The sequence below is a fragment of the Sphaerodactylus townsendi genome, linkage group LG03 (assembly GCF_021028975.2).
Source record: "Sphaerodactylus townsendi isolate TG3544 linkage group LG03, MPM_Stown_v2.3, whole genome shotgun sequence".
In the NCBI taxonomy this organism is placed as follows: domain Eukaryota; kingdom Metazoa; phylum Chordata; class Lepidosauria; order Squamata; family Sphaerodactylidae; genus Sphaerodactylus; species Sphaerodactylus townsendi.
In genome coordinates, this window is record NC_059427.1 from 163,132,525 (window position 1) to 163,158,458 (window position 25,934).

At 45.7% G+C, this 25,934-nt stretch overlaps 1 protein-coding gene across 1 annotated transcript in view; it reads right to left on the reverse strand.

The window, feature by feature from the left end:
• The window catches only part of UBA1 (ubiquitin like modifier activating enzyme 1), a 76,881-nt gene extending 50,947 nt beyond the window's left edge, over positions 1-25,934 (reverse strand). The window contains exon 1 of the mRNA XM_048488529.1: positions 25,795-25,934. The gene's annotated coding sequence lies outside the window, so the exon portion shown is untranslated. The remainder of the gene's footprint in view (positions 1-25,794) is intronic.

The window sequence follows — 25,934 nt, forward strand, 5'->3', positions numbered from 1 at the left end:
GCGCTAGGATTCAGAGGATAACTGCCACTGAGTGGTTTCCTTTAGTCACCAGAGCTAACAGCCACTGATAGACTCTCCTCCATTAATCTGACTAACCCCTTTTATGGCCATCTATGCCAGCAGCCATCACTACACCCTTGGTTGCAAATTCTACATTTTGCTCACTTGTTGAGTAAAGAAATATTCAACTGCCAGGCCAGAACATTTTTTTAACGCAGTGTTTAAACTGGGCAGTTGCATCCTTTTAAGCTGGTTTTATGGCTGAAGGAATTTTATAAGAAGTTAAGCTGTTGAATGTTGTTGGGATGCTGTTTTTATGCTCCTGGCTTATTTTAGTGGTTTGTTTTATTGATCATTCTTATTATCTTACTGTAAACTTGTGACCTGCCATTCTCCATTTTCTGAATCAATAAACAGACAGCGATACGCAAAAATTTGGGGAAAGAGAAAAGGAGCTAACTGCAGCTAAAAGACCCTACTGTTTTTGCATCGTTGGGCAGCAGTATTTGCTCCGCAACTGGGAGAGAACCACATTCCCATCTCCATCAACCCAAAGAGCACATTTACTTCCATTCCTGGTATGAGGCCTGTAATCCAGGGAAGCTTGTGGCTTACCTGTTCCTCTGGTAGTGACTGTTTCAAGGTAGGAATTGCCTGCCAACCATAACCTCCCCCACCCCCATACATACATACACACAAGCTTGCCTACATTCCTGAAACAGTGGGGCAGGTGCTGCATTGGGGAAACAGTGCTCAGACGAGTCACCCACAGGTGATACGTCAAACAGCCAGATGAGATTCCCAAGCCACTGTTTATCACTGCTCTAGGGTCAATCAAGTGAGCTTTCACAATTCCGTAACACTTTGGTATATACAGCCAAAATCTACCCAAACACAGCAAGAAGAAGAGGAGTTACTTTTACTACACTGCTTTTCTCAACCTTTAAGGAGACTCAAAGCAGCTTACAATCTCCTTCCCGTCCCCATAGCAGACACCGTGTGAGAGTTTGGAAAGAACGGTGGCTGGCCCAAGGTCACCCAGCAGGCTTCATGTGTAGGAGTAGGGAAATGAACTTGTTTCCACCAGGTCCCCCTGCTCACACAGAGGAGTGGGGAATCAAACCCAGTCCTTCAGATTAGACTCTGCCATTCTTAACCACTATATTAACAGCCCAGCATCAACAGCCCAACAACAACCTATGGAGGTTACCACTTCTAGTTACCTGTCTGTGGAAGTTTCCACTGCAAGATGTGGCAGAGGCATCCAAATTCAAAGCAAGGGGAAGAAAATTCCTAACACTATCTTAATGGTTACAGCTAGCGTAATTCAGGTATAGTTTGAATTCATTCTATACCTATTTAGGGTATTCTTTAACCTTTGAGATGGATACAACCTCCTATATCATGTACAACTTGAAATATAGATGATTCAAGAGACTGATAAAATCCCCACCCACCTAAGTGCATCATGGCTTAGACATCAGGCAAACCCAAGACAATTAATTAAGCCCAGTCACTGACAGTTCATCACAAGAGTCTCAAGTTTCTCCATCAGTTTTCTCTAGAGCAGCCATTATCAGGTGACAATCAGATAAAACATACAGTGGAACCTCGGTTTTCGTTGGTAATCTGTCCGAAAAGAATCGATGAAAACCGAAACCGATGAAAACCGAGGCATACTTTTCCATAGGAATCAATGTAAATCCAATTAATCCATTCTGGGCACTCCAAAAAATATATTTTTGGTGAATAAACATAGTGTTTAATGCTGAAAACAGTAACAACAATAACACTAGGACCAGCTTCAGAGCCAGTGGACCAATGTCGCACCAGAAAGCTGTCCAAAGAGGTCTGTTTCTGGCGCCTCTTTAAGATTTGTCTGAAATGGGGCAAGACATTGTCATTAAACAAGTTGCAGACACGGCCTGCAACAGCATTGTCCGGGTGATTTTTCTGCACAAACCCCTGCACCTTACTGCAAATCGTTGAAAACTGAGGCAAATCAATGAAAACTGAGACAAATTTTTAACTAAAAAAATTGATGAAAACCGAAATTGATGAAAACCGAAGGCAATGAAAACCGAGGTTCCACTGTATTTCTCTAGGTAAGCTGTTCGGCCCGGCACAATTCAGCAGCCACCATGCCCTTGAAAGCACAATGCCTTTCCAATATTTCGTAACAGTCACACAAAAGAATTCGAAACTTCAGGGTTCATCTTGATCACATGCTCAAGGTATCAATTCCAGCCCTAGCAAACAGAAAACTCAATGCACAAGTACAGATCACCATTCCCTGGGATCGAAACAGCCAACTCCATCAACAACATCAATCAACAGTGACAGCCAATCTCAACATCACAATGGGCTGCCTGACACTGCACAGTTCTGCCTGCTCCTATCACATGACTGTGACTCTGTGTCCATCATAGCCAAGGGCAGCTTGCTTGATACGCTCCCGGAAGCCCACACAAAATTCTGGAATGAATTCAAACTATACCTGTGCCTGAAAGTGTGACATTCCAGGGACTGCCAACCTTCATTCAGTATGCAACAATTAAAAGAAAGGAGGCAAGTAAACCTGTCATGCTACATGTGCCTACACACTGCAAGGAACAATTTAGTAAAATTACCCCAAACCAATAAAGATCTACTTGTATGTGCTCACCACAGTTAAGAGCTTCATGCCCCCCTAATAATAATTAACTCTACCCCCATGTGACCCAAGCCATGCATGGGAATGTCAACTCAATGCATGGCAGCTGTAAAAAAGGCAAACTCTATGCTGGGGATCATTAGAAAAGGAATTGATAATAAAACTGCAAAGATTGTCATGCCCTTATATAAAGCAGTGGTGCGACCGCACTTGGAGTATTGTGTCCAGTTCTGGTCGCCGCATCTCAAAAAGGATATTGAGGAGATAGAAAAAGTGCAGAGAAGGGCAACAAGGATGATTGAGGGACTGGAGCACCTTCCCTATGAGGAGAGGCTGCAGCGTTTGGGACTCTTTAGTTTGGAGAGGAGACGGCTGAGGGGGGATATGATTGAAGTCTACAAAATTATGGATGGGGTAGAAAATGTTGAGAGAGAGAAATTTTTCTCTCTTTCTCACAATACTAGAACCAGGGGGCATACATTGAAAATGCTGGGGGGAAGAATTAGAACTAATAAAAGGAAACACTTCTTCACGCAACGTGTGATTGGTGTTTGGAATATGCTACCACAGGAGGTGGTGATGGCCACTAACCTGGATAGCTTTAAAAGGGGCTTGGACAGATTTATGGAGGAGAAGTCGATTTATGGCTACCAATCTTGATCCTCCTTGATCTGAGATTGCAAATGCCTTAACAGACCAGGTGCTCGGGAGCAACAGTTGCAGAAGGCCATTGCGTTCACATCCTACATGTGAGCTCCCAAAGGCACCTGGTGGGCCACTGCGAGTAGCAGAAAGCTGGACTAGATGGACTTTGGTCTGATCCAGCTGGCTTGTTCTTATGTTCTTATGCATAAAAAGTCACACAACTTATAATGGAAAAATGGCAACAAGATGGAGTGAAAGACATAGACCTTATCAAGCGGACCATAGATAATATAAATAAGATAAAAATAGATAAATATGGAGAACTGGAGAAGAAACTAATATTAAAATGGTATAGAACACCGAAACAGTTGGCATATATGATAAGTGGACTCAGTCCGAAATGTTGGCATTGTGGGGATAAAAATGCAATATATACCCATATGTGGTTAGAATGTACAGAAGTAAAGAATATGTGGGAAAATGTTATAATATATATAGAAAAATATGTAAAGGTAACAATAAAGATAAATATAGATTTATTATTCATTGGCATATCGGATTATATAATAATAGAACAAAGAAAGAGAAAGCTTTTCAAATTCATGATCAGAGCAGCCCATGCAGTAATAGCATTGGGGTGGAAAGACAAAAAAATATGAACAATGCAGAAATGGTTGGAATATACATGGGAGCAAATACAATTAGAAATTTTCGACATCATGTCAAGAAATCAAATATGGCAAGGAAAACTAAAAGATATGAAGTGGATCTGGATGGAATTCAAAGACTGGTTAAACGAAATTGGAATTACAGAAGAAAAATGGACAAGAAGATTGAACAGAATGGACCTGCTGCTGCGCATCTGAAGAAGAGAAGAAGGGGGGGAGGGGAAAAAGGGGGGGGGGAAAGGATATGGAGGATATAAATCTGTAATAATTCCGAAATATCAATAAAAAATATTTTTTAAAAAAGTCACACAACTTGTAGTTCACATGAATAAGCCAATAATAATTCACTATCTCTGTGTACAAAATGATTTGTTTTTTTTAATCCATTCGATCCTCTTATTCATTTCTCTCCCTTCCTCCAAAGGAGCTGAGGGCAGGCATGCATGGTCCCCTGCACCCTTTCATCCTCTTAAGGTGGGTAAGACCAAGACAGTGATTGGAACAAGGTTATATTTACTCTCCCCTCCAATAAAGAAGCTACTAAATTTATAGTGGGATCAGTCCCAGAATTTTTACCAGTCTCGCCTTCCCTCTCAATGGTTCTGTCATAATCCCTTGGGACAAGTGGAACAGACACTATGAAAAAGAAGAGTTTGGATTTATACCCCATCTTTCTCTCCTGCAAGGAGTCTCAAAGGGGCTTACAAACTCATTCCCAGAGTTCTGAGAGAACTGTAACTGGCCCAAGATCACCCAGCAGGCTTCATGTGTAGCAGCAGCGAAACAAATCCAGTTCACCAGAGTCCGTTACTCATGTGGAGGAGTGGGGGATCAAACCCGGTTCTCCAGATTGGAGTCCACCACTCTTAGCCACCACACCACCCAGACCTGGTTCCAGAGTCCCTTAAGCCCCAAACGCAACCATCCAAGAATATACATTCTGCAACTGCACTACAGAAGTGTGAAATTTTACAGCAGGCAAACCGTTGTGGAAGGTTTTTCCCCATGGAGTTCAGAAAAAAAGAGGACTCTCTTAAATTCACATACGGTATACAAGCTTAATTAATTAATTAATTATTATTATTATTATTATTATTATTATTATTATTATTATTATTATTATTATTATTATTATAGTGCAGTCTCTGCAAAGAGGGTGATGAAACCGTGGAGCACATCATCTGCTGTTGCAAGAAAATAGCCCAAACTGACTATCTCGAACATCACAATAGGCTAGCAGCAATGGTGCACTGGAACCTTTGCAAAAAGTACTGCCTGCCCTGTAGCCAGACCTGGTACGAGCACAAGCCCGAGAAGACCACAGAAAACGAAGAAGCAAAAATACTCTGGGACTTTAGAATACAGACAGACAGACACCTGGCACACAACACCCGAGACATAACAGTGGTAGAGAAAAAACATGTTTGGATCATAGATGTTGCTGTGCCAGTTGACAGCAGGGTAGAGGACAAAGAGCTGGAAAAGATTACAAAATACAAGGACCTACAAATTGAAGTTGAACGATTGTGGCAAAAAAGAACAACAGTAATCCCACTAGTAGTCGGTGCTCTAGGAGGAATCCCAAGAAATCTTGAAAAACATCTGGAAAGCCTAAACTTGGTCAGAACATCAGTCCACATGCTGCAGAAAGCAGCACTTCTAGGAACTGCACATATTCTACGCAAATACCTCTAATATCCTAGGTCCTTGGGAAGGACTCGATATTCAGAGATGAATTCCAGACACTTGTGCTGTGTTGTTATGTGTATAATAATAATAATAATAATAGTACAAGTTACAGTCATTGCAGAGAAATGCATTTTTAAAGGGATCGTCTCACATTTGGGATTGTCTTTCAGGTAAACATGTTACCTTGAGCCTTTTAGGAGTTGGCTGTTGTGGGTTTCCGGGCATGTCATGGTGAGATTATGTGGTAGGGTGTATGTTTTGTCTGTTACCATTCTGCCCTGGCATAGCGGAAGGGAGAGGGGGATGCTTATTCGCAGGTATCCCTGCCCGCATGCCAGCCTAAAGGGTGATGCAGGGATTGCAGAGATGGGGAGCCCATTAGAAGAAGAAGAGTTTGGATTTATATCCCCCCCCCTTCCTGCAGGAGACTCAAAGGGGCTGACAATCTCCTTGCCCTTCCCCCCTCACAACAAACACCCTGTGAGGTGGGTGGGGCTGAGAGAGCTCCGAGAAGCTGTGACTAGCCCAAGGTCACCCAGCTGGCGTGTGTGGGAGTGCACAGGCTAATCTGAATTCCCCAGATAAGCCTCCACAGCTCAGGCAGCAGAGCTGGGAATCAAACCCGGTTCCTCCAGATTAGATACACGATCTCTTAACCTCTTACGCCACTGCTGCACATTAGGTATACCTACAAGAATTGTTTTCCAGTTCTCATGCTCTCAGCTTGCTTGCCATATCAGCACATTTTCAGCTCTAAAGCCAAGGAAGAATGTGTCCTCAATACAATACAGTAGTCCTGCTGAATGGATACTCATTTCCAGCCACAAAAAGACTTCTGATGTCATTGCCTCCCCTGATTATCTTAACCTATCCTAGATCAGTGATGGTGAACCTTTTTGAGACCGAGTGCCCAAATTGCAACCCAATTCCCACTTATTTAACGCCAAGTGCCAACCCAGCAATTTAACCTGAGTGCTGAGGTTTTAGTTTAGAAAAAAACAGTTGGCTCCCTCTTCCTCCGCCCCACACACTTGAGCAGGGGCCAGCCTGCTCTAGCCTCTAGCAAGTCCTGCGTGCACTGCTCTGTGCCCCCCCGCCCAAGGCAACAGCCACCCTGAGCACAGGCACCAGGCCCGCCAGCCGAGTCCTCCCTGCTCACTGCGGTGCGTGCACGTCGTGCTCAGTGGCCCAAGCCAGCCTAGATGTGTGTGTGTGTGTGGGGGGGTGATTTTCCGCCCCCCCACATGACGAACTCTGTGTGCACATGCCCACGGAGAGGGTTCCGAGTGCCACCTCTGGCACCCGTGCCATAGGTTCGCCATCACTGTCCTAGATACTTCCTTCTGTAACTAACTTCTTCTGATCACCTTACAATGCACTGTATTGTTTCTCAAACAATCCATCCGAACACCTCCCAGATATTATCCTAACATCCCCCAAAGGTTGTCCTGACACCCCCAGAGGTCATTCTTCACCCTATAAATATCCTACCCTCCAAAGGGCCAATCGCCCAGTGCCATTGACACCTTTCCGTCTTTGTCGCCATGTCCAACGTGTTGTCCCCTGGAACCAAACGTTAGTCGTTTGGCTTTGAACCCTGGATCTTCTTCATGTCGAAATCGTATTACCCATATATCCCATATCCCTTTCTCTTCCAAATCTATTTTCCAGCCTATCTATATCTTAGGAACTCTGTATGAGCATGTGATCTGGCCAATTACCACCCTGTTTCGAATCTTTCGTTTCTGGGAAAGGTAATTGAGAGAGTGGTGTTGGAGCAGCTTCAGGGCTTCCTGGAGGAGACATCAGCGCTCGATCCCGTCCAGTCCGGCTTCCGTGCTGGGCGTGGGACGGAGACCGTCCTCATCGCCGTCACAGATACACTCCACATACAGCTTGGCTGCGGCGGATCGGCGTTGCTGGTATTGCTAGATTTTACCGCAGCGTTTGATGTGGTTGACCACGATCTTTTGACCAACCGCCTGGCCGTTGCCGGGGTGCGGGGCACTGTCCTTCAGTAGATTGCCTCGTTCCTCCGGGGACGGAGTCAGCAAGTGTGGTGTGGGGACCAGGCCTCTCAGCGGTGCCCACTCTCTTGTGGGGTGCCTCAGGGAGCGCTGTTGTCCCCGCTGTTATTTAACATCTATATGCGACCCCTTGCTCAGCTGGTGCGGAGTTTTGGGCTGATTTGCCATCAATATGCCGATGACTCAGCTCATTCTGTTGATGGAGGGGGGGCAGCTGCTGCCCCTGCGGCTCTACAGCACTATTTGGAGGCGGTTGCTGGTTGGTTGAAGCAGAGCAGGTTAAAACTTAATCCAACGAAGACAGAGGTCCTCTGGCTGGGTCACGGGGGTGGGATTAGGGATTTCCAGCGGCCGGTGTTGGAAGGGGTCTCTTTGGCACTGACCCCTTCGGCTCGCAACCTGGGTGTCCACCTGAATTTGTCTCTTTCAATGGAGACCCTGGTGGCACATGTCACTCGGATTGCCTTTTTCCATCTTCACCAGGCCCGGCGGCTGGTTCCCTACCTTTCCCAGGCTGACCTAGCCACAGTGATCCATGCAACGGTCATCTCCAGGTTGGACTATTGTAACTCGCTCTACGCGGGCCTTCCCTTGTGGCTGATCCGGAAATTGAAGCTGGTCCAGAATGCTGCGGCCCGTCTTCTCACGGGTGGTTCAGCTAGAGACCATATTACCCCCGTGTTGTGCCGCCTGCACTGGCTCCCAGTGGAGTTCCGAATTGTCTTCAAGGTGTTGGTATTGATCTTTAAGGCCCTTTCCGGCCTGGGGCCCTCATACCTGCAAGACCGTCTTACCCCATATGTCCCGAGTCGACCTCTCCGCTCGGCAGAGGCGAATTTACTGGTGGTCCCTTGTCCCTCCATGATGTAGCTAGCCTCTACCCGGGCCAGGGTTTTTACGGCCCTGGCCCCTGCCTGGTGGAACGCTCTTCCTCCATCTGTTAGGGCCCTGCGGGCCTGTAAAACCGAGCTGTTCCACCAGGCCTTTGGTGAGGCTGGCCGCTGAGTCTGCCCCTCTTTGTTGTCCTTTGTTGCCCTATATGTCATCTGCTGTTGTCCTTTGTTGCCCTATATGTCATCTGCTGATTTGAACATCGGCCAGTCCCCTCCCGGGGGTTAATGCCGGACATCATCCCCTTATTTCAACTATGGAAGATTACTGCTGCTAATGTTTTAATGTTTTAATGTATTTATTGTTTTAACTGAGATTATTTGATATATTGTGTTTGACTGTCTTGTAAATCGCCCCGCGCCCTCCGGGGGTAGGGCGGTCTACCAAGTTGAATAAATAATAATAATAAATAAATAATAATAATAATAATGTTTGCTGGATTGAACCAAGTGATTGTAAACCCCTTATCCCTACAATACAGACTGTCAAATTGGCATGATATTCCTTGGAATTATATTCCTCTCAGTGGATTTTCTTCCGAGAGCTGATCTAGTATTAAAGATTCCTTACCCAGCCTCTCGCAACATTAATTAGCAGCCTGCTGTAAGCTAATATTCCCCACTGTATCGAGAGACCGTGCCTCCACCTAGGGCCATGGTGGCGAACCTTTGGCACTCCAGATGTCATGGACTACAATTCCCATCAGCCCCTGCCAACATGGCCAATTGGCCATGCTGGCAGGGGCTGATGGGAATTGTAGTCCATAACATCTGGAGTGCCAAAGGTTCGCCACCACTGACCTAGGGTAATACTGTCCACCTCACAGGGGGTTGAGGCACATTTGCACGTGTCTGGGTGGAGTTCATTTGCAGCTGCATTTGCTCCTGCATTTTCAATCACATTCACAACTGTATTCTGCATTTGGATGAAACATATACTCCACCCCACAATCGCTCCGCGCTGTGCCACGGCAACCCACCTCACCATGACACACCTCTAAAAATGCCAGCCATAGATGCGGGTGAAATGTTAGAAGCAAAAACTACCAGACCACAGCCACACACCCCGGAAAACCCACAACAGTCAGCTAATTCTGGCCGTGAAAGTCTTTGACAATAACTTTTTGGAGTTATTTCAGAGAGATGGCAGGCATTCAAACTAGGATTTGCGAGGAAAACTTGTTCACCTTTACATCTATCAATCCCCTTACAACATAACAGAATGGCCTCCTATCTGTATCATCTGACCAATCCAGATCAGAGAAGAGTTTTTTCGCTCGCTCGCTTCAATGTTTTCCCTTCTGCCATACTACGAGGTAGATATAACAATCTAGAAATGTGCAAAAGGGTGTGTTCATGTGGCGCAAATCAATTAGAAACATTAACTCACCAATTATTCCGTTGTCCTAAATCGGCAAGTATTAGAGTCAAATACTCTAGGTTGCTTTCTATGATACCTAGCGAGCTGGATGAACTAAGCAGACTATTGTTCTTATTAAATAATTCTGACAGGGGCGTACCTAGGCAAACTGGTGCCCGGGGACAAAACCTGAGTTTGGCGCCCTCCCGCCCCCCCGCCTGGCGTATGGGTGGCCACCCTCCCCCACCATCACCAATTTGGGCTTTGGGGGGTATTTTTGGTGTTTTTCAGCCTGCAGGGAGCGCATTTTTAAAGCTAGCGGCACCATGATTTCAGGGCATCATCCAGAGGCTGCCCTGATGATACCACTGAGTTTGGCGATGTTTGGTTCAGGGGCAGCAAAGTTATGGACGCCCAAATGGAATGCTCCCATCCCCATTGTTTTCAATGGGAGCTAACCTGAGATGGGGGCTACCCATTTGAGGGACAATAACTTTGGTCCTCCTGAACATAACTTCACCAAACTTGGGTGGCATCATAAGAATGGTTAACAGATGATATCCTGAAATTTTGGTGCCACTAGGTGTAAAAATACATCCCTTCCAGGCACCCCAAGAAATTTGCCCAAGATTCTTTGTTTTGCAGTGACTTTGCTCCATTGTAGCTAATGAGGAATTTCTGAGGCAGGCTGTACATTTTTGAAGATAGAGGCACCAGACTTTCAAGGTGGCTCCAGGAAGCCCTTCTGGTAATAGCATCCAGGCTTAGAGACCTTTGCTTCTGTCCAATTTTATGGGCCCCCCAAAGACTTATTTTGTTTCCCTGCTCCTGCACATGAAGCCTGCTGGGTGAGTTCTCTCAGAACTTCTCAGCGCCCCCACCCACCCCCAAAAGCAAAGCTCACCAAGCTTGGATGCTATTACTCAAGGCCTCTTGGAGCCACCTTGAAAGTCTGGCGTCTCTATCTTCAAAAATGTGTGGTCACTGCTTACACACTCAGAAATTCCCCAGAATCTGCCAGGCATCAAGCCTGCATGATGTGCATGTTCTGTGGTGGGAAAAATTATTTTTCCCACCATAGACTTCAATGGGGCTTTCTGTTATGCCCAGCTGGCTCTGTGGTAGAGGTTTCAACAGGAGGCACTGTGGTAGTGGTCTTTCTCTGGGCGGGGGCACTTATTTCCTGCAGGGCTGCTGGTGTGAGTCTCCTGAAAGGAACCAGCCAACTTTGCTAAAGTTTGCCTGTGATGGCCGAATGCTGTGGGCATCAGGTTCACCTTCAACTCGATGCCCACAGCATTTTCCTCTTCCACACACATTTTAGCAAATTTGGCTGGTTCCTTTCAGGAGACTCACACCAGCTGCCCTACAGGAAATGCCCCCACTCACAGCAACATCCCTACCACAGTGCCTCCTGTTGAAACCTCTACCACAGAGCCATCTGGGCATAACAGATAGCCCATTGAAGTCTATGGTGGGGAAAGTAATTTTTCCCACCACAGAACTTGCTGAAGAGCCTGGCAAATTCTGGGGAATTTCTGAGTGTGTAAGCACTGGCTGCACATTTTTGAAGATAGAGGCGCCAGACTTTCAAGACGGCTCCAAGAGGCCTTGAGTAATAGCATCCAAGCTTGGTGAGCTTTACTTCTGGAGTGGGGGGAGGGGGAGTTGAGAGAGTTCTGAGAGAACTCAGCCCACAGGCTTTCATGTGCAGGAGCGGGGAAACAAAATAAGCCTTTTGGGGGCCCATAAAATTGAACCCCCATAAGCAAAAGTCTCCAAACCTGGATGCAATTACCAGGATGCCCTCCTGGAGCCACCCTGAAAGTCTGGTGCCTCTATCTTCAAAAATGTGCAGCCTGCCTACACACTCAGAAATTCCCCATTGGCTACAATGTAGCAAAGTCACAGCAAAACAAAGAATCTTGGGCAAATTTCTTGGGGTGCCTGGAAAGGGTGTATTTTTAAAGCTAGTGACACCAAAATTTCAGGGTATCATATGTTAACTATTCTTATGATGCCACCCAAGTTTGGTGAAGTTATGTTCAGGGGGACTAAAGTTATGGTCTTTCAAATGGGTAGCCCCCATCTCAGGTTAGCTCCTATTGAAAACAATGGGGATGGGGGCACCCCCTTTGGGGGTCCATAACTTTGCTTCCCCTGAACCAAACATCACCAAATTTGGGTGGCATCATCAAGACAGTCTCTGAGTGGTACCCTGAAATTTTGGTGCTGCTAGCCTTAAATATGCGCCCCCTGCAGGCCAGAACGTGAAAAAACACTTAAAAAATTTAAAAACGCACAAATGACCCTGAAATGTTGGCGCCCCCCCACGTGACCAAATGGGGGGCGCCCGGGGACATAGGGTACCCCCTGTCCCTAGGTAGGAACGCCACTGAATTCTGATGCTACATTCTGTAAAATGGCTGCGAACTTTCTGCTGGAAATATCCCATAAGCAACAGTATGCATGAATCAACTTCATTTGTTATATGTTGCAAGTTTGTATTTTGATGTGATTTAGATGTGATTTTATACTGTTTATGCCAAATAAAGGCTAAATGATGACAAACTAGGATTTTCCACAGGCAAAGCATGCATGAGCTGTTAGTAAGCTATGGCCCCCTCATTCCATATAGGTTCAATTTTTGATTAAAAAGTACTGGCACTAAACAGAGCAAAACTTGAGGTGTTCTTGCATAGCTCCTTGGCCTTCCCTATGGCTAGAGTACAAAATAGTTCTACAAAATAAAATGCATGCAGCTTCTCAAGAGAATTCAGCCTCGCTAAAGTGACCCAGAAGCTTAATGGAAGAGGTAAGATGCAGATGTCAAGGGAAACAGAAACAGATTCCAACGTTACAGCAGAAAAATAGACTATCTGGGTACATTTTAACATTTATTTTAAACATTTATAAATCTCCAAATTAGGGCACCAAAGGCAGCAAATGGTAAAAGCGTTTTAAAAAGACTCTTGGAATACCATAAACCAGTACTGATCACCCACTTTAAGCATTATAATCAGCTCTATATAGCTCAATGCCCCCTAATGTCAGACTGGAATATCAATTTAGGATTTTATTTATTCATTACTGATCGCCCAACTTTGAACAATTCTAGCACTATATAGCACAGTGCCCCCTCGTGTCAGACTGGAATATTAGTTTAGGATTTGCTTTATCTATCACTGATCATCCAATTTAAACATTATCTTCTATATATATACAAATCTATCACTGCGTTTTCTGCTGACAGGTAATCTCCCAAACTACTGGACTGATTGCTTTGAAATTTTCACACAACGTCACATTCGCGTGCAGCCAGATTTCCATACTGTTTCCACACCTCCTGTTGTGTACATGCCACACCTGTGACAGTTGGAACCACAGTTCAGTTCCGCAACAGCACCATCTGCTGGCCATCAAAGCAACACCCTCTAATACAAGGGAAACCATGCCTTCTTTGAAAACCGCTGCCATCTGGAGTGAAAGGGATGGCCTCGCCATCTGGACATGGCCCACCCACCCTAGCGGAGGAAGGGGAAGGTGAGGGAGGGTCTGGGGTTTTGCTGGACCAAACACTCTGAAATTTGAACACAACATAGCTCATGCCTCCCAGCATGTTTTAAGCTACTTACCTAGCTCATGTCCCACACTGGCCAAGGTAAACCATGATAACAAGCTACGTTCTGCCCAGTTCCCCCCCCCCCACACACACACACACAGGAACCGAAAGTCAAGTAGAAACGGATAACCTTTCATACACACATCTCTTAGGGGTGCATTTCTGTCGAACTGTGAGAGGTATTGTGTACCTGCCACACCTGTGACAGTTGGAACCATGGTATGGTTCTGCAACAGCGCCATCTGATGGACGTCAACAGCAACACACTTTGCCTGCAAGGGCACGGAATGAAAGGAACAGGGCCCGCCATCTGGACATGGGCCACCCACCCTAACAGAGGAAGGGGAACGTTAGGGAGGGAGGGGGCGGGGTGCCATGCAAGGGAACGGGAGAGAGGGAGGGGAGCGAGGGGCCCCTTGCCCCTCCCCTCCCTTGCAAGCATTGTTCAATGACACAAGTTCGAACCGTTCGCTTTCCCTTTTCTTTCTTTTCCACTTCACCAGACTGAAGCCACAGCAATGCGTGGCCGGGCACGCTAGTAATTATATAATCTAATCAGCTCCACACAAACATAGGATGCCTATAGACAATAAACACTCAAGGGAACAAAGGCCAGGCTACTTCTATTCAGATGCCCTCACATATTGACCTTGCTATCTTCATTGTTACTCACAGGTATACATACTCCACTCGCTTTCCTTTCCTACTATCAGATCCTCTGAAGATGCCAGCCACAGATGCAGGCGAAACGTCAGGAGAGAATGCTGCTAGAACACGGCCATGCAGCCCAGAAACCACACAGCACCCCATTATATTTATTTATTTATCTATTTATTACTGATCACCCACTTTAAACATAATTATTTATTTATCTATTTCAGAAGTCTGCAACCTGCGGCTCTCCAGATGTTCATGGACTACAAATCCCAGCAGCCCCTGCCAGCATGGCCAATTTGTAGTCCATGAACATCTGGAGAGCCGCAGGTTGCAGACCCCTGACCTCTTTATTACTGATCACCCACTTTAAACATTATAAATTATAACTGATTGACTGATTGCCTTTAAGTCATAGCTGACTTATGGCTACCCTGTAGAGTTTTCAAGGCAAGAGGTGTTCAGAGGTGGTTTGCCATTGCCTGCCTCTGCATCACACCCCCTGGTATTCCATGTAGGTCTCTCATCCAAATACGAGCCAGGATTGAGGCTGAGAGCATGTGACTGGCCCAAAGTCACCCAGCAAGTTTCCACAGCAGAGTGGGGATTCGAACCTGGGTTTCCCAGATCCTTCTCTGACACCTTAACCACTACGCCACGCTGATTGTCAGACATACTTCCTTGTTATAAGGAGTGTGCAGGAGTTTCTAAATCCTCGTATATGAAGAAAAGAAAAAAATCTTTGTCTGATAAGGACTGGATATAAGCTTGAAGAGAGGGCACGCTGAGAGTAGCTGAGAATTACATTTAGAAGGAAAAAAAATGGGAGGAGAATCTGTCCAGAGATCAGATAATTCTGGAAAGGAATTTAAGGAGGGGGTAGGAACCTCCAGAATCTCCCTCTCTCAATCCCTCCCAGAGTTCTAGCTTGTTTTCTATAACATTTATTTATTTATTTATTATTTCAATTTCTATACCGCCCCATCCCCAAAGGGCTCCGGGCGGTGTACAACAAATTAATACAAACAAAGAAGAAGGCAAAGCATACAATTAAAACAACAATGGCCTAAAAAAGCTCCAACATTAAATATACTAAATTACATTAAAACAGCGGTAATATCATAATAAAAGGCCCCCGGTAAATCCTTTCCTTTTAAAAACCCTTCCCTAGGGAGCGACCGGGCTCCTCCATAGGATGATGTAATCTTGATGTAATCAAACAGGGGCGCCATACTCAGCGGCTGGTTGCTCCAAAGGCCCGGCGGAACAACTCGGTCTTACAGGCCCTGCGGAATTCACCAAGATCCCGCAGGGCCCAGACAGCTGGAGGAAGAGTGTTCCACCAGGCCGGGGCCAGGGCCGTAATACAAGTCTTGCCTTTTGCAGATTACAGACACAACACACAGCAGCGGCGGCGGGGAGTGGGTGGGTGGGTAATGGCACCCAAGGCAAAATGATGTCCCCCCTCACTTATCTTAGTTCAGCCACTGGCTGAACTAAGATAAGGGGGGGCGGAGGCGCCCCCCATGGGGCCTACCCCACTTACCTTAGTTCAGCAAGCTGCAAAGAGTAGCCAGCTGAAAAAGCAGCCTGGCTGGATGGCTGTCCAGTCCAGTCCCGCAGCCCGGCCCTGCCAGGCTGCTCTGGGTCGCAGGGCCTGGCTGGTGGGGTGGGGCCGGGCGGAGCGCCCAGCAGTGGCCTCTGCTGGGTCTGGTGAGGCAGGGTGAGGGGGAAGGGGGCATTTTACGTTCCCCACTTGACCCCAACGGTGTATGCCTGGGATGTGCCACCCTCCCCACTCCTTCCCTGTGTTAGCTATGCGACTGACAACACAACTCCAGGGAAGTCTCCCAGGGAAGCCACAGTCGTGCCTGAAAATATTAATTTTCCCTCAGAACTCCATATTAAGGGGAAGAGGAATCCAAAAATGGGAGTTGGAAAAGACTGTGTACATGCACAATGATCGTGCTGTAACAAGAACTGGACAGCACTAGGGGCAAATGGAGGATCCAGCCCTTCTTTCTCTCTATGGTTGATCTCTGAGGCCAAGGGGCTAGGGTTCAAGGAAAAAGAAGCGGAAACAAAACCCAAACCCAATCTGAAGAACAAGTTAGAAACCCAAAAGGGTTTGGCAAGTCTGAAAACTATCCCTTAATATGTATAAAATATATATTTGATTGCACTGTGATATATTCTAAACAATAAAACACTGAACATGAAAATCTCAACAGAAAATATACATTCGTATCTGAGAACACATACAATGCCAATTGAAGTCTATAAAATTATGCATGGGGTAGAAAATGTTGACAGAGAGACATTTTTCTCTCTTTCTCACAATACTAGAACCAGGGGGCATCCATTGAAAATGCGGGGGGGGGGGGGGGGAATTAGGACTAATAAAAGGAAACATTTCTTCACACAACGTGTGATTGGTGTTTGGAATAGGCTGCCACAGGAGGTGGTGATGGCCACTAACCTGGATAGCTTTAAAAGGGGCTTGGACAGATTTATGGAGGAGAAGTCGATTTATGGCTACCAATCTTGATCCTCTTTGATCTGAGATTGCAAATGCCTTAACAGTCCAGGTGCTCGGGAGCAACAGCCGCAGAAGGCCATTGATTTCACATCCTGCATGTGAGCTCCCAAAGGCACCTGGTGGGCCAGTGCGAGTAGCAGAGAGCTGGACTAGATGGACTCTGGTCTGATCCAGCTGGCTTGTTCTTATGCCACAGTGTCATAAAATATATTCCAATCACAATAATAATCAAATGCACAATATTTCAGAAGGTAACACATAAAAGATCTGAAGAGACCTGACACTTTCCGATCCAATTGGATCTTCTTCGGAGGTCATTAAAACAACCCACACGTGCATAGAACTATTGGCAATCCATACAGTCCAGTATGTTTTAATAGGTCTTATTTACAGCTCAGTATGTTTTAAATAGGTCAAAAGAAACATTAAATGGTGTCCCCATGGGTATCTATGATATATATATTGTGAATCTTACGGGTGTCAATTTGCAGGTAACTTTTTAACAGAACACCACTAGGGAGACAAAATAACAGCAAATGGTATTCCCGTAGACACCTATGGTTTATATGATGAATTTTACAGGTTTCTATTCACCAGGTAATTTTGTTCACAGAACATGACTTGGCAGACCAGCCCTGGACTGGGCTGAAATCAGCTCTGTGTGATCAAGAATATATCGAAGAAGAAGAAGAAGAAGAAGAAGAAGAAGAAGAAGAAGAAGAAGAAGAAGAAGAAGAGGAGGAGGAGGAGGAGGAGGAGGAGGAGGAGGAGGAGTTTGGATTTATATCCCCACTTTCTCTCCTGCAGGAGACTCAAAGGGGCTGACATTCTCCTTGCCCTTCCCCCCTCACAACAAACACCCCGTGAGGTAGGTGGGGCTGAGAGAGCTGCGAGAAGCTGTGACTAGCCCAAGGTCACCCAGCTGGCGTGTGTGGGAGTGTACAGGCTAATCTGAATTCCCCAGATAAGCCTCCACATCTCAGGCGGCAGAGCTGGGTATCAAACCCGGTTCCTCCAGATTAGATACATGAGCTCTTAACCTCCTACGCCACTGCTGCTAAGCAGTTACCTGGTGGATTGAAACCTTTAAGATTCACAATAGGTACCTATGGAAACACCATTTAATGTTTCTTTGAACTATTTAAACATACTGCGCTGTAAATAAGACTGTATGGATTGTGAATAGTTCTAGGCCCGTGTGAGTTGTTTAAATGACTTCTGAAGACGATCCAATTGGATCGGAACGCATCAGGGCTTTTTAGATCTTGCATGCGTTACATTAAGAACATAAGAAAGAGCCTGCTGGATCAGACCAGAGTCCATCTAGTCCAGCACTCTGCTACTTGCAGTGGCCCACATTCTGAAATATTGTGCATTTGTTTATTGAAATTGAAGCTTTGCGGTTGTTTGTAATATATTTTACGACACTGGTATTCTATGTGTTCTCAAATACGAATGAATATTTTCTGTTGAGATTTTTATGTATAGTGTTTTATTATTTAGAATATAGCATCATGCAATCAAATATGTATTTTATGTACTGGGATTCAAGTCACCATGCAACTATAAAAACGGGCCTCGGGCCAGTTTCAGAGTAACCTACCATACAGGGTTCTTGCGAGGATAAAATGGAAGCGGGAACTCTTGGAGGAAGTACGGGATGAAAAAAATGGGACAGATATACATTCTTTTCTACCTTTTCTTGCTTCTACATTCCATTATTCTTCACAAAACCAGAGGGGAGTGATGCTTTATGTACTTTGTTTATACCTTTCCATTGGGAACCCAAACTGGCTTGGAGAAGAGAAGAATGTTGAAAGCACCTTTAGATCCTCAATGGAGAGGATAGTGGGCTATAAACAAAATATAAGTCCTTTCTGGTTTTGTGAGGAATAACAACAGGATAAGGCAGCACAGTACAGTCAATAAAATATTGGACTAGGATCCTAGGAGAACCAGGTTCGAATCTCTGCTTCTACCATGGAAGCTCGCTAGGTGACCTTGGGTCTGTCACAAAACTCTCAGTCCAGTCCACCTAAGAGGATTGTTGGTATGAGGAAATGGGAGCAGGCGAGAAGGACGTTCTAAGCTGCTTTGAATCCCAACTGGGGAGGAAAGCAGAATATAAATAAATAAGTTTCCTCAGAAATCTAGCCCTGCTATATACCTGGAACATCTTGTTAATTACAATTGCAGATGGGTCATGACTAGAGCAAGGTATAACTCTTTTCCGTCAGTACATCTTCAAGGTCGCTTCTCTAATATCCCACAAAATGAGCGTTATTGTCATTTCTGTCCTAATACAACTGATTCACTTTCTCATATTCTGCTTCACTGTTCAAAATACAACAACATAAGAACTGATTTGAGAACTGTATTACCAACAGGATTTATGCTCCTTTCTGATAAGATAAAAATGGCTAAGCTTCTAAATAACTCTAATGCTGAAATCTCGGAAGCTGTTGCTACATTTTTACTCTATGTACTGCAAGTTGTGCAATAATGATCTTTTTATTGTATTTGGAATTCATGACACACACGGTTTTATGCCTAATAAAGGTTTAGGATTTGAAATAAATAAGTGCAAATACCAGAGGGAGCAAGGAAAGAATTATAAGATTTATCTATCTCGTTTTTTCATCCCGGACATCCTTTTGCTGCTTGCGTAGACCTCTCCCTCTTCCACTTTATCCTCACCAGAACACTTTGAGGTAGGTGAGGTTGACAGTGAAAATCACTCGGCAAGCTTCGATGGAAGAGTGGGGATTTGAACCTGTGTCTCCCAGCTCCCTAGCATCTCTAATCAGAACACCACTCTTGCTGCCAAAGCATGAATCTCATTGAAAAGTAGATGTGTTGCCTTTGCCCTAAGCTCCCAACTTCCGTTACAGGGTTATTTACCATGGAGATACATGTCTGGTGAAAGAGAAATACCGTATATACTCGTGTATAAGTCGACCCGAATATAAGTCGAGGCACCTAATTTTGCCACAAAAAAACTGGGAAAACTTATTGACTTGAGTCTAAGGTGGGAAATGCAGCAGCTACTGGTAAATTTAAAAAATAAAAATAGATACAGTCGGGCACTATTTGGGGGTCTCTGCCACTGACACCCCCCCCTCACCAATCCCAAGTCTCTGCCACCAACCTCTCTATCCGCAGCTTGTCCAGCTCACCCAAGTCAACTGGTTGTCCCCTGCTGAGAGCCAGGGGCCGGCCGCCGCCGAGGAGAAGGCAGAGGCAGAGAAAACAGCTGAAGGGGAAGGCAAAGAAGAAGGCAGAGGAGAGCGAAGACGGGAGAGGGGGAACACCACGCAAGAATTAAGTGGGACCTTCACTCGTGTATAAGTCGAGGGGGGCTTTTTCAGCACAGAAATGTGCTGAAAAAGTAGACTTATACACAAGTATATAAGGTAGCAGGAAAGACCAGAGAGGTGCCTTCTTCTGTAAAACGTTTAGATCACAGTTACCACGCATAGGGCAATTTTAAGTAATGCTGGCAGGATCGACCATTGGTACTTCCCTGTGAAGGGTCCTTCTCCTTTGAGCGAAAGAGGACATCTGGGTGTTTCTCAGCTGACCAATCAGGGAGGCAGATCTAGAATTTCCTGGAACTGCTGAGACACCCCCCCACTTCTTCTCCAGTTTGGGAACTCTGACCAGCAGTTTGCGTCTTAGTTTGGACCAGCAGCATAGCTTTCCTTTGGGATCTAACCCCTATGAGTATGGCAGTACAAAGAACGAGGGAGGAAAAGGGAAACAAGAACTTGGGAGAAGAACTTGTGCAACTCAACAGTAAGAAATTAAGAAACCGAACCAGGAAGTCCCAACACCAATATTGAAAGGAACGTACCAATATACGTATAAACATAATATAAATAAGAGTATAACTAAGAGAACAGATGCCTGGAATGTGGGTAAGGAAAAATGACAAGTGCTCTTTCGCTCAAAGGAGAAGGACCCTTCGCAGGTAAGTACCAATGGTCATTCTCCGTTTGAGCTTGAGGACATCTGGGTGACCTCCCCTGGCAGTGTTATTTATTCCAAGTGGGAGTCGTTTTCCTCCTCCAAAACCTGCTGAAGCACCTCGCACCCAAATCTGGCATCTGTTGCGCTAAAGGCATTCAATCTGTAGTGACGGATGAAAATGGAGAACGAAGACCAAGTTGCCGCCCTGCATACTTCCTCCACCGAGGCACTGTTGTTGAAGGCAGTGTTGGTTGAGGCATTCCGCACCAAGGGTGATGCCTGCCAGAATGATGATGCCTGCCAGCATGGTTGCCTCCTATACCCTGTAGGCCTCAGCAATACATTCTCTCAGACTCTTGCTGATTGACTGGGGGGACAATTTTGAGCCCTTGTTGTGACTGGCGACAAAGGTGAAGAGCGCTTCTGATCTCCTGAAGTCTTGAGTCCTGGTAAGGAATGCCTTGAGCCTGTGTCGGACGTCACGCTTGTGCCAATAGCACTTCTTGGGATGTTGCGGGTTTGGACAGAAGGAGGGTAGGAAGATTTCCTGCTGTCTGTGGAAAGCTGAGTTAACCTTAGGGATAAAGGTGCGGTCCGTGCGGAGGACTACTTTTCCCCTGTGGAACATGCACAGGGGAGGTTTGACCAAGCTGCTAGCTCTGAGACTCGGTGGGCTGAGGTGACCGCCGTAAAGAAGATGGTTTTCATCCTCAGGTGTCGGAGGGAAATGTCCATGATCAGTTCAAATGGGTGACAGGTTAGTTCTCAGGATGCCTAGTAGTTGGATTGCTTCTGGGGCTGCTTGATGCCTTCCATGGGTGGGGGATGGACTGTCTTGTTTTGCTCTGAATTGCCAGGTGCTGGTCAAGGCCACGCAGAGTGGATTCACTTAGTGCTACCCTGTTTCCCCAAATATAAGACATCCCCGGAAAATAAGATGTAGTAGAGGTTTTGCTGAAGTGCGAAATATAAGGCATCCCACAAAAGTAAGACGTAGCAAAGTTTTTGTTTGGAAGCATGCCTGACGAACAGAACACAGAAAAATAAGACATCCCCTGAAAATAAGACATAGCGCATCTTTGGGAGCAAAAATTAATATAAGACACTGTCTTATATAAGACACTAATATAAGACACTGTCTTATATTCGGGGAAACATGGTATCTTACTGTCTGCATAGTACTGTTCTCATGTGGGGGGGGGGGGATGTGGAAACATATTACTGTCAACTGCGCCAGTCTTGGCTTTTCCGAGCTGTCCTCCAGATCATGAATAAACCTTTGTTCTCTACATGGAGTTTGTTTCAGTTTCTGGGGATCTGACATTAGTGCGTGCAGAACTGTGTGGAGCTTCCAGGTGGTTAAGTGATGCCTGGTGGGCAGGTCCTTGAAGGACCCGCCCCCTTGAGGAGCCACTTGATGTGGGGGTGATGAGCTGAAATCCAGCCATCTAGTTTGGGTATGACCGACGCCAAGACTGTCACCTGATTGCGGAGAGTCGCAGAGCGGAGACCCAGATCCAGGCCGTCCTGTAGGAACCCTAGCACGTCCCTTATCAGAGGTGCCACAGAGTCCACCCTCTTCCTCCGACACGGTTCCTCCAACATGCACTTTCAATCCACTTTTACAACTGTTTGCAAGTGGGTTTTTGCTATTTCGCGCAGTAAAATTCAGCTGCAAAACTGAAAGTGAATTGAAAGTGCATCATTCTGCATGCGCAGAAGGGGCCTGAAAGGTGGTATTTTGAAGCGTTTCAACATATTTTGGCAGTTCTGTGACAGGCTGCAATTAGGAAGCTGAGCTGTCCAGCTCTGTGCAGAAGGCACCTTTCAATTTTACCTACAGAGGATACGTTTGCAAAGCATGAAAAGATTCAGAGAAATAAAAAACAGAAAACAGCTCCAGATTCAACGAGGATGCCCTGCTTCCAAAGCAAAGTCTTTCTAAACTGGATGAGTATACACAGTCCTACTTTCCCGATTCACAAATTTACTCCAGCAGAACTCCTTACTGGCTTCAAGCTTCTGCAGAAACTTGACCTATGTAGCGACGAGAACTTCCTACCCCCGTGGTGGCGAACCTATGGCACGGGTGCCAGAGGTGGCACTCAGAGCCCTTTCTGTGGGCACGCGTGCACAGAGTCTGTCATGTGAAGGGGAGGAAAATCACACACACACACCCCCACACACACATCTAGGCTGGTCTGGGCGCAATCGTTTACCTGGGAGTAAGCTTGGTTGCTGGCAATGGGACTTGCTTCCGAGTAAACCCTCTTAGGGTCATGATTCACCCATTCGAAGTGTTGCACAGTTGCTTCACCAAGCTTACTCCTGAGTAACACGTTTGTAAACTAAAACCTTAATATTCAGATTAAATTGCCGTGTTGGCACTTTGCAATAAATATGTGGGTTTTGGGTTGCAATTTGGGCACTCGGTCTCAAAAAGGTTCGCCATCACTGTCCTACCCTATCATATTTTGATTTAAGATGCAAAATTTTATTTGATTTTACAGGAAGAAATCGATGAACTGTGTTTTTAATTGCTAAATCAATATGGGAAACAAAGGATTAACCACTTCATGAAAAATTATTTTTTGTTAATACAACTTTTATGATGTGAGAATTTTTTTGGAAAGTTATAACAGAAGGCCTTTATCAAGCTTGACACACTTTGGATTAATAAAATTTAGATTAAAATAGCCGTAATTAGTAATTGTTTTTGATTCCTGTATAATAATATATGTAGAATTTTGTTGTGTCTTTTAGTCATTGGAACTAGCTGCAACTATGACTTGATTCCAATTAAGGCCTTGGATGGGTTTGAACTTGATTCTAATTTCCTTTTTCGGTTTTGTTAATTTCTATATATTACATTTTGATTTTTAAGATGCAAAATTTTATTTGATTTCACAGGAGAAATCAATAAACTATAGATTTTGTTGCTAAATCAATATGGGGCATTTGGCAGCTGAAGGGTACATTGTTCTGAGGCTATTTTGATTTTGTTTGGGAAGCCCCCAGTTCAAATTTCTTCTCAGCACAAACTCACCAAACATTCACTCCTTCTCACTGCCTCAGAGTTTGGATTTTGGATTTATATCCCCCCTTTCTCTCCTGCAGGAGACTCAAAGGGGCTTACAATCTCCTTGCCCTTCCCCCCTCACAACAAACACCCTGTGAGGTAGGTGGGGCTGAGAGAGCTCCGAGAAGCTGTGACTAGCCCAAGGTCACCCAGCTGGCGTGTGTGGGAGTGCACAGGCTAATCTGAATTCCCCAGATAAGCCTCCACAGCTCAGGCGGCAGAGCTGGGAATCAAACCCAGTTCCTCCAGACTAGATACACGAGCTCTTAACCTCCTATGCCACTGCTGCTCCCACTGCTGCTCAGGTCCCCCCCCCCCATCTCTTGGGATTAATACTGGCTTACTCTGCCAAATTCTTTGGGAGATTACCGAGATCATACTTGAATGCCCTGGAAGTGTGAGATAAATACTGTTATTATTGTAAGAGAATAAAAAAAGAAAACATTAAGACTGGGCTTGCAATCTAACACTGAGCAACATCTCCATTTAGGAAACCATATGTTCTCATGTTTACATAGCAATGCAATTATACTAACGTGTTCGGTAATATTAAAAATTAACCCGCAACTTAATTTTTCACATGACTAGAACTTCAGCTGTGACTTGATGGTATTTTACACACGAAACAAAACTTCAGTAGAGGAGCACAGTTAACCAGATAACTGCAACACTTCTAACGTCTAAAAGATAAACAGAACGGAAAAAAACATCTTACCTTGATAGGCCTCTGAAGATGCCAGTCCTAGATGTGGCCGAAACGTTAGTGGTGAAAACTACCAGACCACGGCCAAGCAGCCCAGAAAACCCACAACAGCCAGCTAAACTCTAATTCAGATTAAGTCCTGGAATAATGCCGGGACCCAATCGTTTGGTGCCATCTCTGTATATACAACAAGACATCCATGTTCAGGGGCTGTGGACTGACAGGTGTCCTGTTGTAAGTTTTATGCCAGCCACTGCTTCTTTGGTACAGCTACTTTTGAGACTAAAAGCGGGGGGGGGGGGGGTGAAACGGCATTTGAAAACGAGCACGGATGTACGCTCAACATAGTTAACACAAGATTAGTCAAGTAACCTTTTTTACACTCCTGTCATATTTGCCAATGGAGGTGTTAACAAGGGATAAAGGATGCCAATATCAACTCTTAATGTGCATTAAAGATTATCGCATGTGGTAGTCGCTGGGATCTTTCCCTCCCTAAATTGCTTTTTCCACTATAGTCACAGCGCAATCCTATGTAGCGTTATTCCGTCAATTGCCAGGGGTTTGTGTTGAAGTAACCCTACGTTACACTGCACAGTGCAAGCCATAAGCTCCTTCGGGCAGTGGTGTGCACTTTCTTTTGTGCTCGGGGCGTGCTGAGAGCACCGTTGGGACCTCATGCGTGCTTTCACAGTTAATTTTGCATTAAATAACTCAGAGCAATACTGAACCAGAGGGCAACTTCCTATGTGCGCAATGTGTGCTTTCCTAATTAATTTTGGATTAAATCACTCAGAGCAATACCGAACCAGAGGATGTGCGCAGCACATGGTTTCCATACATGTGGCCTATAGGATTCATTCACAGGGCATGGATTTTACCCCAGGGATGCACGGGGCAAGCAAACAAGGTTAGGGCCCCTGCACAGGTCAGGAGCCTGTTCTGACCCCAGGAAATGTGCCAAGCTTTGAACAACACCTGAGACATGGGGGGGGGGGGGGTTATGGCCCCCTCCCTATATGAATGCCCAGCAATATATTATAGGGATAAACAGGCTGATTGTGAACATTCCATATCTTCACCACACATCACTTCTGCTCCCACCCACCCCCGGGATCCTGACACCCCCTCCCATTACCAAGGCGCCCCTGCCCCCCACCCCATTTCTGTTAGACCCCTCCCATCGCCCCCTGCTGATCACCATTCTTCTTTCTTCCCTCTCCAAATTAAGGGGAGGGGTCTGCCTTTCATCCCCCGACCCCCTTTCCTGCAGACCGGCCCCGATCCGGATCTCACCCCCCCACTGTGAACCGCCTGAGTTGCGACTCCGGCTCCTGCTCCCGCCGCTGCTGCTGCCTGCGGGCCCCAGCCACCGCCCGCTGCGAGGAGAGAGTCGGGTCGGACCACTCGGCAAAGAGGGGGTGATTCCCCCCCCA